At 35.7% G+C, this 13,173-nt stretch overlaps 1 protein-coding gene across 1 annotated transcript in view; it reads left to right on the top strand.

Annotated features, from left to right (window-relative positions):
• CNBD1 (cyclic nucleotide binding domain containing 1) overlaps positions 1–13,173 on the top strand; it is a 494,615-nt gene that overhangs the window by 328,276 nt on the left and 153,166 nt on the right. The gene's annotated exons all lie outside the window — the stretch shown is intronic.

Here is a 13,173-nt window from a genome sequence, read left to right as displayed (position 1 = left end):
GTCGTGCACAATAATGTTTATATCATCATTGCTTATAAATGCAGACTTATAACAACACAAATATTCATTAACATTATTTTGAATTATTTTGAAGAAATAATTTGAGTATTATCATGCAGCAGTGAAAAGTGAAATGTACTAGGTACTAGGTAAACATGGTTGAATTTCAAAACCTTTATGTTTGTCAAAAAAAATAGAATGCCATTTACTCTTATATTTTAAGTAATGTGAAGAAATAGATAAAACCATACTATTCATACTCTGTTTTTAGGGTTATTTTATTTTTTTTTTATTTTTATTTTTTTTTGTTTTTGTTTTTTGTTTTTTATTTTTTTTATTTTTTTTTATTTTTTATTTTTTTTTAAATTTTAAAATCTTTAAAATTAATATCCTGATAATTAGTATAATGACTTTCTACCTAAATAGGAAAACTTGTTTTCTTTAGCCAGATAATCAGCTAACAGAAGTTAATTTTATTACTAATTTAATTTCTATTGAAGTATAATTGACTTACAATCTTATATTAGTTTCAGGTGTAAAACATAATGATTCGATATGTCACCTGAAATTTAGTTTATGGCTGTCCACTGAGCTGTGCGCATGTGCTCGTAGGATCTAGTCTGGGCTGTTCAGGAGAGTTTACATTGTGAGAGTTATAACACATGTCAAGGACACATTTCCTGAATTCTACAGGTACTTCTTTTCTTCGCTGATCCACTTCCTTCCTGAAATCTTAAATGTATCTGTTATGTGAACTAGAAAATATGTAGCTTGTTAAAAGACTTTGAAAAGAAATTCAACTCAAAGAGAGAAATAAAGACATACCCACATATAAAACATACAATCTGCAAAGTGCAATCAATATCAAGTACTCACACACTCATCAGCATATGATGTGAATGGAGAGATGAATAGTTCAGACCTTGTGTATTCTCTATTATTGTTGTTACTGTTCAGTCACTAAGTCACATTCAACTCTTTGTGACCCCATGAACTGCAGCACTCCAGACCTCCCTTTCTTCACTGGCTTCCAGAGTTTGCTCAGGTTCATGTCCATTGAGTCAGTGATGCCATTCAACCATCTCACCCTCTGATGCCCACTTTTCCACCCACAATTACTCTTTCCCAGCATCAGAATCTTTTGTAATGAGTTGACTCTTCACCTTAGGTTATGGAAATTATCAGTTAAGAATATCTGTGATTGTATTTTGAAGAATATAGATGAGGGGAGAATCTCACTATAAAACAAAAATTGTAATACGAAACAAAATTTAAACTTTGTGACTTCAACAATATAAAAAATTAAAACTCAATACATGTGTTTATCAGCAGATTAAATACAAAAGGAGAGAACTACTGAATTAAAACATAGATTAGTAGGAAAAATGACCGATTACAGAAAAGAGTGTAAGATGGATAGTCTGTTCAGTGGTGCAGTCCTGTCTGACTTTTTGTGACACCATGGACTGAAGCACGCCAGGCCTCCCCTGTCCATCACCAACTCCTGGAACTTACTCAAACTCATGTCCATCGAGTCAGTGATGCCATCCAACCATCTCATCCTCTCTCATCCCCTTCTCCTCCTGCCTTCAATCTTTCCCAGCATCAGGGTCTTTTAAAATGAGTCAGCACTTCGCAGCACGTGGCCAAAGTATTGGAATGTTAGCTTCAGCATCAGTCTTTCCAATGAATATTCAGGACTGATTTCTTTAAAATTGACTGCTTGGTTCTCCTTGCCATCCAAGGGACTCTCAGGAGTCTTCTCTAACACCACAGTTCAAAAGCATGAATTCTTCGGCATTCAACCTTCTTCGCAGTCCAACTGTCACATCCATACATGACCACTGGAAAAACCATAGCTTTGACTAGAGGGACCTTTGTTGGCAATCTAATGTCTCTGCTTCTTAATAAGCTGTCTAGTTTGGTCATAGCTTTTCCTCCAAGGAGCAAGCATCTTTTAATTTCATGGCTGCAGTCACCATCTGCAGTGATTTTGGAGCCCAAGAAAAGAAATTCTGTCACTGTTTCCATTGTTTCCCCATATATTTGCCATGAAGTGATGGGACTGCATGCCATGATCTTAGTTTTCTGAATGTTGAATTTTAAGCCATCTTTTCACTCTCCTCTTTCACGTTCATCAAGAGGCTCTTTAGTTTTTCTTCACTTTCTTCCATAAGGATGGTGTCATCTGCATATCGGAGGTTATTGACATTTCTCTTGGCAATCTTGATTCCAGCTTGTGCTTCATCCAGTCTGGCATTTCTCATGATGTACTCTGCATATAAGTTAAATAAGCAGGGTGACAATATGCAGCCTTGATGTACTTCTTTCCCGATTTGGAACCAGTCTGTTATTCCATGTCCAGTTCTGACTGTTACTTCTAGACCTGCATACAGATTTCTCAGGAGGCAGGTCGGGTGATGGATAGAGGTGATGACAAATTCTGACAAGTTAGTAATAAAGTTTAATGAAAAAGAAGAAGAATGGGACAGAAGCAATATTTGGCACTGCCTAAAGTAGTACAAAGAGTCGGACACAACTGAGCGACTGAACTGAACTGAATTGAAAGTAGTACAGGTTGAAAACATGTTCCCGACTGTGAAAAGACATCAGGCAACAGGTTCAAGTTGTATATGAATTACAAGCTAGGCGATGACATCTAGACACATTAGAAACTAATAAAACCAGTCAGAGGAAATCTTGATGTTGAAGCTGATAGGATGGGCACAACCCATTCAAAGGTAAATGTTAATACTCTCTCAATAGATCATTATGTCACAAAACATGGAATGACAGTTATTTAAGTAGTGAGATAAAAGCAGTTGACAACCCATACATCTATAGCCAGAAAAATATCTTTTAAGGCAAAATAAATATGTGTTCACACAAATAGTAAAGAGAGATCTCTGCCAGAAGAACTGTTCAGAAAGGAATCCCAAGGCAAAGAAGTTCTGGAAGAAAAAATATATAAATTTCTCCAAATAAACTACAAGAATTTAGTAAGGATTGAAGAGCAAAAGAAATAACAGGTGAGCAAAAGAAATAACAGGTGAAATAAACTTCAATTAATAAACAAAAGTTATCAGACTAGATAAAATAACACCCTATATGCTAACACATTTTATTACAAATATATAGAATTTGAAAAGAAAAATAATAGAATATAATAAATCAGAACCCACTAAAAAGAAGTCTGGGATAGCTATTCTGATAGTAGGCAACATATGCTTTATTGCATAGCACCATTAAAGATAAAGAAATATTTCATGAATGTGAAATTATATGCTCTAAAGTTATAATCTAAAATATATAAAGTGAAAGCTGATGGAGCACAAAGAAGAAATAAATTCACAACTAGGGTGGGGATTTGAATAGAATCTGATAAAGGCCTAGACCTAAAAAAAGACATCAATAAAGACATAGAAATTCTGAACAACACAGCAAACTTGACCTAGTCGATTTGTATTCAACATTACAAACAGTTACAGAATACACACTCCTTTTAAGGGCACATGAAACATTTTAAAAAGTTGATTTGGTGCTGTCATAAAATGAGTCTCTACAAATTTCAAATGATTGATTCAAGCAATTCAAATTTGAAATCTTCAGTAACCACAATGGAATTAAGCAAGGAAGGCATCAGATAAACTTGATAGAGTCACTGATCTTAAAAATTACCAGAAACTATACTAATCCTCACAATATTTTAGTAATATAATATTATCAGTGCAGAGATGGCATGTTATTTAAGAATGCATGCTTTTATTAGAAATCCAATTTGATGTGATGAGAATGCATTGGAGCATGCTGCTGCATTAGAGTGATAGTATCAGTCCGAGTCTTGCATGTCATTGTCCACTGTATTGGTGCCCGCAGGCTGCACTCCATGGGATATCTCCAGGCCATACAAATATTACTCTTCTATTTGCAAGGAATCTACTGTAGTGCTGCATTTTCCTCTCCTCTATTTATTGCTTGCTGATTTCTACCTCCTCTAATTTTCTGTTATCCCTTCAAACAATAAAAATACTTCATAGTATATATAGATCAATTAGATGGTTTTATATGGAGTGAGTACTTTAAAGATGAGCCGTACTATAAAAGAGAACAATATATGAACAGAACAATAAGCATTCTAATTATTAAAAATCCAAGGGGTGACGGATGAACCAGGTGATTTTGTGAAAGAGATGAGATTTAAACTGGGCCTTAAAGCTGGGTAAAATCCAGACAAGCATCCAGTGTGCTGCCTGTTTCAGACTAGTGTTTCTTTTGAACAGTTGAAGAGGTGGAAATACCATGAGGGTGTTTGAAAAAAAAAAAAAAACACTCTTGTTTTAGAGGAAATAAAAAGAACTTCTTCTCTTATTCATTATGATGTCTAGACTCTTCTTGCTAAAATATGTGAGGGAAATAAAAGGACATCCTTTATAGCCAACTTTTAAAAAGGAATTTATTGACCATATCTAAAAGCCAAGTTGATTTGTAAGTTTCACTTGTTGCTGTTCAGTGGCTAAGTTGTGTCTGACTCTTTGCGATCCCATGGACTGCAGTACACTGGGCTTCCCGGTCCTTCAGTATCTCCCGCAGTTTGCTCAAACTCGTATCCATTGTGCCGATGATGCGATTCAACCATATCGTCCTCTGTCACCCCCTTCTCCTCCTGCCCTCAGTCTTTCCCAGCATCGGGATCTTTTCCAGTGAATTGGCTCTTTGCATTGGTGGCCAAAGTATTGGCATTTCCGCTTCAGTGTCAGTCCTTCCAATGAACAGGCAGGGTTGATTTCCTTCAGGATGGACTGATTTGATCTCCTTGCTGTTCGAGAGACTCTCAAAAGTATTCTCCAGACCACATTTTGAAAGCATCTTTGGTGCTCAGCTTTTTTAATGATCCACCTCTCACATCCGTATATGACTACTGGTAAAACTATGCCTTTGACTATATGGACCTTTGTTGGCAAAGTAATATCTCTGCTTTTTAATATTCTGTCTAGGTTTGCCATAGTTTTTCTTCCAAGGAGAAAGCATCTTTTAATATCATGGATGCAGTTTTCACTTAGAGACTGCATAGTTATTAATATAATCTTAAATGATCAATTCTTTTTCTATAGTAAGAAACATCTTCTTTGACTCAGCATACAAGTTTGGAGCAAATGTACTCAGAGAATTCTTTTAAGTCTCAGGCTATGGGATGACATAGGTCCCAGGCAGATTATCCTTACAAACTTTGTTCCTTCTAGATGTCACAATACAGTCTCAATAAGACCAAAATCCTCCAAAAGATTATAAAAGGCAACACCTTTCCCTGCCTCTTTTATTTATAACATTGTTTAGTTAAGAAGGTATCTTCTATATAAACCTTTTAAATCATAGGGAAAAATAATATTTTTCTGTCTATATCAATGCTTTTGAACCTTTTTGGAAAAAGAGAGACAACCTTGCAAATCTAATGAAAGCTGCAGAAACTCAAGAAAAATGGAAATTTATAAACAACCGCATATTGGGGTGCAAAATATTAGGAGTTTGAGTTTTAAAAGTCATCCTTAGAGGTCAGTCTTGAACCCCTCCTCTTTCAAGGCTTTGCATTTTCTCTGTCTCTTCAGTCCCTTAAAACAAAGAAAACATGTTTCATAGTGTTAAGAACAATACCTTTCCTTGGTTTAACAATAGCAGCTGTAATTTTAGTTATTGATCTTGTTTAATGTGCCTGGAAGCTAGAATAAATGGAAAAATAGTACAAGGACAAAAATTGTACCTAAGAAATTCTTTTGTTTCTTCAGAAAAGTTTATTCCTGAAAAATGTAGTTTAAAACAAATCTCAACATGAAGCTTTTATTTAAAAAAAATATTGTAATGGATGTGTGTGCATGTGAGCTCAGTTGCTCAGCCATGTCTGACTCTTTGCAACACTATGGACTGTAGCCCACCAGACTCTTCCATCCATGGGATTCTCTAGGCAGGAATACTAGAGTGGGATGTCATTTCCTCCTCCAGGGGCTCTTCCTGATCCAGGGATTGAACGCACATCTCCTGCATCTTCAGCCCTGGCAGGTGGATTCTTTATCACTGAGCCACTTGGGAAGCCCCATAAAGGATATACCAACTCCTAATGTTCAGAGGCAAGTTATTTGGATTATTCATTTTTGGAAAAGTTAATTCTTAAATCATGGGAATACATTGCTTCACAATAAATTTATCTATCAACTTATTTTTCAGTAAAATGACATGAGATTTTGGAAGTGACAGAAAATTTCCTTTTGTGTGCCTCTACTAAGTATCCCCCTAAACAAGATTATATACAAAATCTTAAACATATTTTCCAAAAAATTGATAAAGACTGAGTTTTAAATCATTAAAGTAGCTTCATAATATTATCTAATTTTAAATTATATTTATTGAAAAAATTAGAAAGTGCAGAAAAGGGCTTCCATTCTGGCTCAAATGGTAAAGAATCCGCCTGCAATGAAGGACACCTGGGTTCGATCCCTAAGTTGAGAAGAGCCCTTGGAGGGGGGCCTGTCATCTCACGCCAGTATTCTTGCCTGGAGAATCCTCATGGATAGAGGAGCCTGGCAGGTTACAGTCCATGGGTTCACAAAGAGTTGGACATTACTGAGCAACTAAACATACACACATAAGAATAAAGAGAATTCTCTGCAGTTTCATCATGTAGAGGTAACCAGACCACCTGACCTGCGTCTTGAGACTCCTATATGCAGGTCAGAAAGCAACAGTTTGGAACAACAGACTGATTCCAAATAGGAAAAGGAGTACGTCAAGGCTGTATATTGTCCCCCTGCTTATTTAACTTCTATGCAGAGTACATCATGAGAAATGCTGGACTGGAAGAAGCACAAGCTGGAATCAAGATTGCTGGGAGAAATATCAATAACCTCAGATATGCAGATGACACCACCCTTATGGCAGAAAGTGAAGAGGAGCTAAAAAGCCTCTTGATGAAAGCAAAAGAGGAGAGTGAAAAAGCTGGCTTAAAGCTCAACATTTAGAAAACAAAGATCATGGCATCTGGTCCCATCACTTCATGGAAAATAGATGGGGAAACATGGAAACAGTATCAGACTTTATTTTTGGGGGGCTCCAAAATCACTGCAGATGGTGATTGCAGCCATGAAATTAAAAGACATTTACTCCTTGGAAGAGAAGTTATGACCAACCTAGATAGCATATTGAAAAGCAGAGACATTACTTTGCCAACAAAGGTCCATCTAGTGAAGGCTATGGTTTTTCCAGTGGTCATACATGGATGTGAGAGTTGGACTGTGAAGAAAGCTGAGCGCCCAAGAATTGATGCATTTGAACTGCAGTGTTGGAGAAGACTCTTGAGAGTAACTTGGACTGCAAGGAGATCCATCCAGTCCATTCTGAAGGAGTTCAGCCCTGGGTGTTCTTTGGAAGGAAAACTGAAACTCCAGTACTTTGGCCACCTCATGCGAAGAGTTGACTCATTGGAAAAGACTCTGATGCTGGGAGGGATTGAGGGCAGGAGGAAGAGGGGACGACAGAAGATAAGATGGCTGGATGGCATCACCGACTCAATGACGTGAGTTTGAGTGAACTCCGTGATGGACAGGGAGGCCTGGCATGCTGCAATTCATGGGGTCGCAAAGAGTCGGATACGACTGAGTGACTGAACTGAACTGAAGAGGTAACAGCTATAAATATTTCATGTATATAGTTTAGCATATTTTGTATATCAACATAAAGATATTAACAGATAATACAAGCATGAAAAATATGAGAATCTTTAAAATTTAAATATAGTTGATTTATAATATTGTGTTAGTCTCAGGTATATAGCAAAGTGACTCAGCTGTACATTTAGATTTTTTCCATTATAGTTTACTACAAGATATGAAATGTAGTTCCCTGTGCTATATAGTAAATCCTTGTTATTTATCTATTTTTATATGATTCTGAGCATCTGTTAATCCATATTCCCAACTTATCCCTATCTGTACCTTCCTCCCCTTTTGGTAACCTTAAGTGCAATTTATATGTCTGTTAGTCTTTGTAAATAAGTTAATTTATACTATTTTTAAATATTCCGCATATTTCTCTGATTTGCCTCACTTAGTAGGATAATCTCTAAGTCCATCCATCTTGGTGCAAAATGGCATTTTCAATTTTTGAAGGCTGAGTAATATTCCCTGTATATATACACCATGTCTTCCTTATCCATCAATCCTAAGAGTTGATGGACACTTAAGTTGCTTTCATGTCTTGGCTATAGTGAATAGTTCTGCTATAAATGTTGGGTTACTTGTATCTTTTCAAATTAAAACTTTTGTCTTTTCTGGGTATATGCCCAAGTGTGGGATTTCTGCATCCTGTAACAACTCTCCTTTTTTAGTGCTTTGAGGAATCTCTGTACTCTTCTCTATAGGGGCTGTATAGTGCCAATTTATATTCCCATCAACAGTGTAGGAGGGTTCCCTTTTCTCCACACTTTCTCCAGCATTATTATTTATAGACTTTGAATAATGGCCAATCTGACTGTTGTGAGGTATACCTCATTGGAGTTTTGATTTGCATTTCTCTAGTAATTAGCTACATTGAACATTATGTTATGTGCTTCTTGACCATTTGCATGTTTTCTTTTGAGAAATGTCTATTTAGGTCTTCTGCCTATTCTTTGACTATATCATTTTTGCTTTTTTTTGTTGGGTTGTATAGCTCTTTGTATAGTCTGGAATTTAAGCCCTTATTGATCATAAACTTTGCAAATATTTTCTCCCGTTGGGTAGGTTGCTTTTTCTTTTTCTATGGTTTCCTTAGTTGTTCAAAAGCTAAAAGTTTGATTAAGTCCCACTTATTTATTTTTTATTTTATATCTGTTGTCTTAGAAGACAGAGAATGTTGTTTTGAACTTGCCAATGTCTAAAATTAAACACAAGCTTCCTATTATCATTGAAAAAAATAGAAGGAAGTTTGAAAATAAATACAATAAATCTTCTGTCATTTTCACTTCGCCTCTTCTCTGAATAGCCTTGTAATTACATTTGCACAGCTTTTCTTGAACTGACACAAGGATAAACAAATGTATACACTTATACAGAGTACTGTTTTGTAATTGTTCCTTTTAAAAAATATTTTAAAAATAGATTTGCATCTGTTATTTTTTCATCATAAGCAATGTTAAAATGTTTAGATGTAGCTGATTTTTATCCGTTTGTTAGAACTTAAAGTTATATGAATGTATATATATATATAATTTATGTACATATGTATGTGTGTATGCATATATACATAGACACACAAGCTACGCATAACACACACCCACATGTTGACCTAAGCTGATGACTTACAGGGATACTGCAGTCAGGAGTTGCTATAAAGTGCTGCATTAACTTCTTTGAATATATCTCTAAGAAAGTAGTGAATTCAATTTAGATTCTTAGGAAAGGAGTTTCTGGATAAAGTATTTCATATGTTCTTCAATTATTTTAGTAAATATTGCCAGATTATTTATTTTCCATTTTTAAAGTTTTGGGGTTTTTTTGTACACTTTTTTACCTTATGTATTAAAGAATCTCCCCAGTCTCATAGGTTATAGTAATTTAATATTTTCAATCTGATAGATGAATAAATATAAAACTGTTTTCTAATGAGGTTGAGCATATTTCTTCCCTTTGAAGTTCATTTGGCTATTTTCTTCTGGAAATTTCTGAAAATATTTTCATCATGTTTTGTAGTTATTTGCTTTATTGTTTTTATTTTTAGGTCAAATTATTAGTGTTGTCAGACATTTTAGGTATATAAAGTTTTATCATTTTTTAATTTTTATTTCATTGCATTTATTTCTCTTTTCCATTTACAAAGTTCTAATTCCTATAATATTAAATTTGTAATTTGAGCTAAGAAAAGCTACATAAATCATTTTTCTTTCCTAGTTTCAGAGCATAGATATTTTCAAGTATTTTAATTTTATCTTCCTGCACCTCTCCTTGGCATTTCTGCTGTAAATTATTTTAAGTTTATCTTGTTTTAAATGCATTCCGTATTAGTTATTTAAAAATTTTTGTATATGAAAAAATGAAATTTACATTTACCAATTTTGTTAACTTTTTGCATTCCTTCTTTTTGAAATTAATGTTTTCCTAGCTAAAATTCAATTTTTAGCAATTTGTTTCACATGCTGTCTGAAATTATCATCTTTTTTTAACTCATTCTGTATTGCTATTTTAAGCAAATACACAATTCTAGTTCTTTGAAAGTTCTTTTTCTTGAGCACTTTGAAGATGGCCAAAGTTATAGAACAGAATGGAAATGTTATAAGCATTAATCACTTAAATTAATTCAATTAAAATAAGTGAGTATATAAAGAGTGTTAGAAGTTGAATACTTGCCTGATATAGAGTGTCTGATATTAAAAACTGAATCAAGAAAGAAAACCTTAAGAATTTTATTCAAGGTCATGGATGATTTATGCTTTTATAAGAATTTATTGGGTAACTCAAAGTGAGTCTTATTAAAAACAATTAGAATATCAAGAAAAATATGTATAAATCATCTGCTGGAAATTATTGATAGTTAATAAGATTAGGTGGCAAGAAGACACAAAAGAACTACATAAGAATGGTCATAATGACCAAGATAATCATGATAATGTGGGTAATCACCTGGAACTGGACATCCTGGAGCGTGAAGTCAAGTGGTCCTTAGGAAGCATTACTACAAACAAAGCTAGTGAAGGTGACAGAATTCTAGCCAAGCCATTTAAAACCCTACAAGATACTGGCTTTAGAAAAGGCAGAGGAACCAGAAATCAAATTGCTAACATCTGCTAGATCATCAAAAAAGCAAGAAAATTCCAGAAAAACATCTATTTCTCCTTTACTGACTATGCCAAAGCCTTTGACTGTGTGGATCACAAGAAACTGTGGAAAATTCTGAAAGAGATGGGAATACCAGACCGCCTGACCTGCCTCTTGAGAAACGTGTATACGGGAAGCAACAGTTAGAACTGGACATGGAACAACAGACTGGTTCCAAATAGAAAAGAAGTACGTCAAGGCTGTATATTGTCACCCTGATTATTTAACTTATATGCAGAGTACATCATGAGAAACGCTGGGCTGGAGGAAGCACAAGTTGGAATCAAGATGGCTGGGAGAAATATCAATAACCTCAGATATGCAGATGACACCACCCTTATGGCAGAAAGTGAAGAGGAACTAAAAAGCCCCTTGATGAAAGTGAAAGGGGAGAGTGAAAAAGTTGGCTTAAAGCTCAACATTCAGAAAACGAAGATCATGGCATCCGGTCCCATCACTTCATGGGAAATAGATAGGAAAACAGTGGAAACAGTGTCAGACTTTATTTTTGGGGGCTCCAAAAATCACTGGAGATGGTGACTGCAGCCATGAAATTAAAAGATGCCTACTCCTTGAAAGGAAAGTTATGACCAACCTAGATAGCATATTCAAAAGCAGAGACATTACCTTGCCAACAAAGGTCCGTCTAGTCAAGGCTATGGCTTTTCCAGTAGTCATGTATGGATGTGAGAGTTGGAGCTTAAAGAAAGCTGAGCACTAAAGAATTGATGCTTTTGAACTGTGGTGTTGGAGAAGACCCCTGAGAGTCCCTTGGACTGCAAGGAGTTCCAACGAGTCCATCCTAAAAGAGATCAGTCCTAGGTGTTCATTGGAGGGACTGATGTTGAAGCTGAAACTCCAATACGTTTGCCACCTGATGCAGAGAGCTGACTCATTTGAAAAGACCCTGATGCTGGGAAGGATTGAGGGCAGGAGGAGAACAGGATGACAGAGGATGATATGGTTGGATGGCATCACTGATACCATGGACATGGCTTTGGGTGGACCCCGGGCATTGATGATGGACAAGGAGGCCTGGCATGCTCCAGTTCATGGGGTTACAAAGGGTCAGATACAACCAAGTGACTGATCTTAACTGAACTGAACTGAAAGCCCAGTTTTATTAAAAAATAAAAGCATCCTAAGAACAAACAGTGATATATAAATCCTGTAACACATGTTGAATGAGCTGCTTTCATCCCAAGAATAAATGTCCACTGTGCCCTTTAACCACATTAAAAGCTTAATGAAGAGGATCATCTCAGATGCAGAAAATTCAGTATTCGTTCATGACAAAATAAAAATTATCACTTAAATATGATAAAAGGCTCACATTCATTTATAATAAAGGAAAATTAACAGTAATTATTGACAAAACAGAAATATTATATATAGCATTACTATAACATGATTTTCTCAGCTATGCAGATGATACCACTCTAATGGCAGAAAGTGAAGAGAAACTAAAGAACCTTTGATGAGGGTGAAAGAAGAGAGTGAAAAAGTTAGTTTGAAACTCAACATTAAAAGCACTAAGATCAAGGCGTCTTGTCACACCACTTCATTGCAAATAGAAGGATAAAACATGGCAAGAATGACAGATTGTATTTTCTTGGGCTCCAAAATCACTGTGAAGTTTGACTCCAGGCATGAAAATAAAAGCTGCTTCTCCTTGTAAGGAAAACTATGACAAAACTAGACAGTGTATTAAAAAGCAGAGACATCAACTTGCTGACAATTGTCCAAATACTCAAAACTATGGTTTTCCAGTAGTCATATACATATGTGAGAGTTGGACCATAAAGAAAGCAAATGCCAAAAGATGCTTTTGACCTGTGGTATTGTAGAAGACTCAAGAGTCCCTTGGACCACAGGAGATCAAATTAGTCAATCCTACAAGAAATCAACCCTGAAGAGTCACTGGAGGGACTGATGCTGAAGCTCCAATACTTTGGTCACCTGATGTGAAGAGCTGATCATTGGAAAAGACCTTGGTCCTGGGATAGATTGAAGGCAGATGGTGAAGGGTGTAGCAGAGGGCAAGATGGTTAAATAGCATCACTGACTCAAGACATGAGTTAGAGAAAACTCCAGGAGATAGTGGAGGACAGAGGAACTTGGCATACTACGGTCCAGGGGGTTCCAGAGAATCAGACAGGGCTGAACAACAACCAACCAACAACTTGCTTTTCCCATTTAACATGTCATACAATCCTTTAAGGTCTTAAGCTTTATATAAAAACATTCATTTCTATTTCCTCACCTTGTATGGTCTTGAGCTTCTTATTCTAGTATGCGTGACAATTCCTAGACCTCAGACCCTGAGACTCTCATCTAA

This window comes from Ovis aries, chromosome 9 (assembly GCF_016772045.2).
Source record: "Ovis aries strain OAR_USU_Benz2616 breed Rambouillet chromosome 9, ARS-UI_Ramb_v3.0, whole genome shotgun sequence".
In the NCBI taxonomy this organism is placed as follows: domain Eukaryota; kingdom Metazoa; phylum Chordata; class Mammalia; order Artiodactyla; family Bovidae; genus Ovis; species Ovis aries.
The sequence above is the reverse complement of the archived record's forward strand: the minus strand, read 5'-3'. Positions and strand labels throughout refer to the sequence as shown.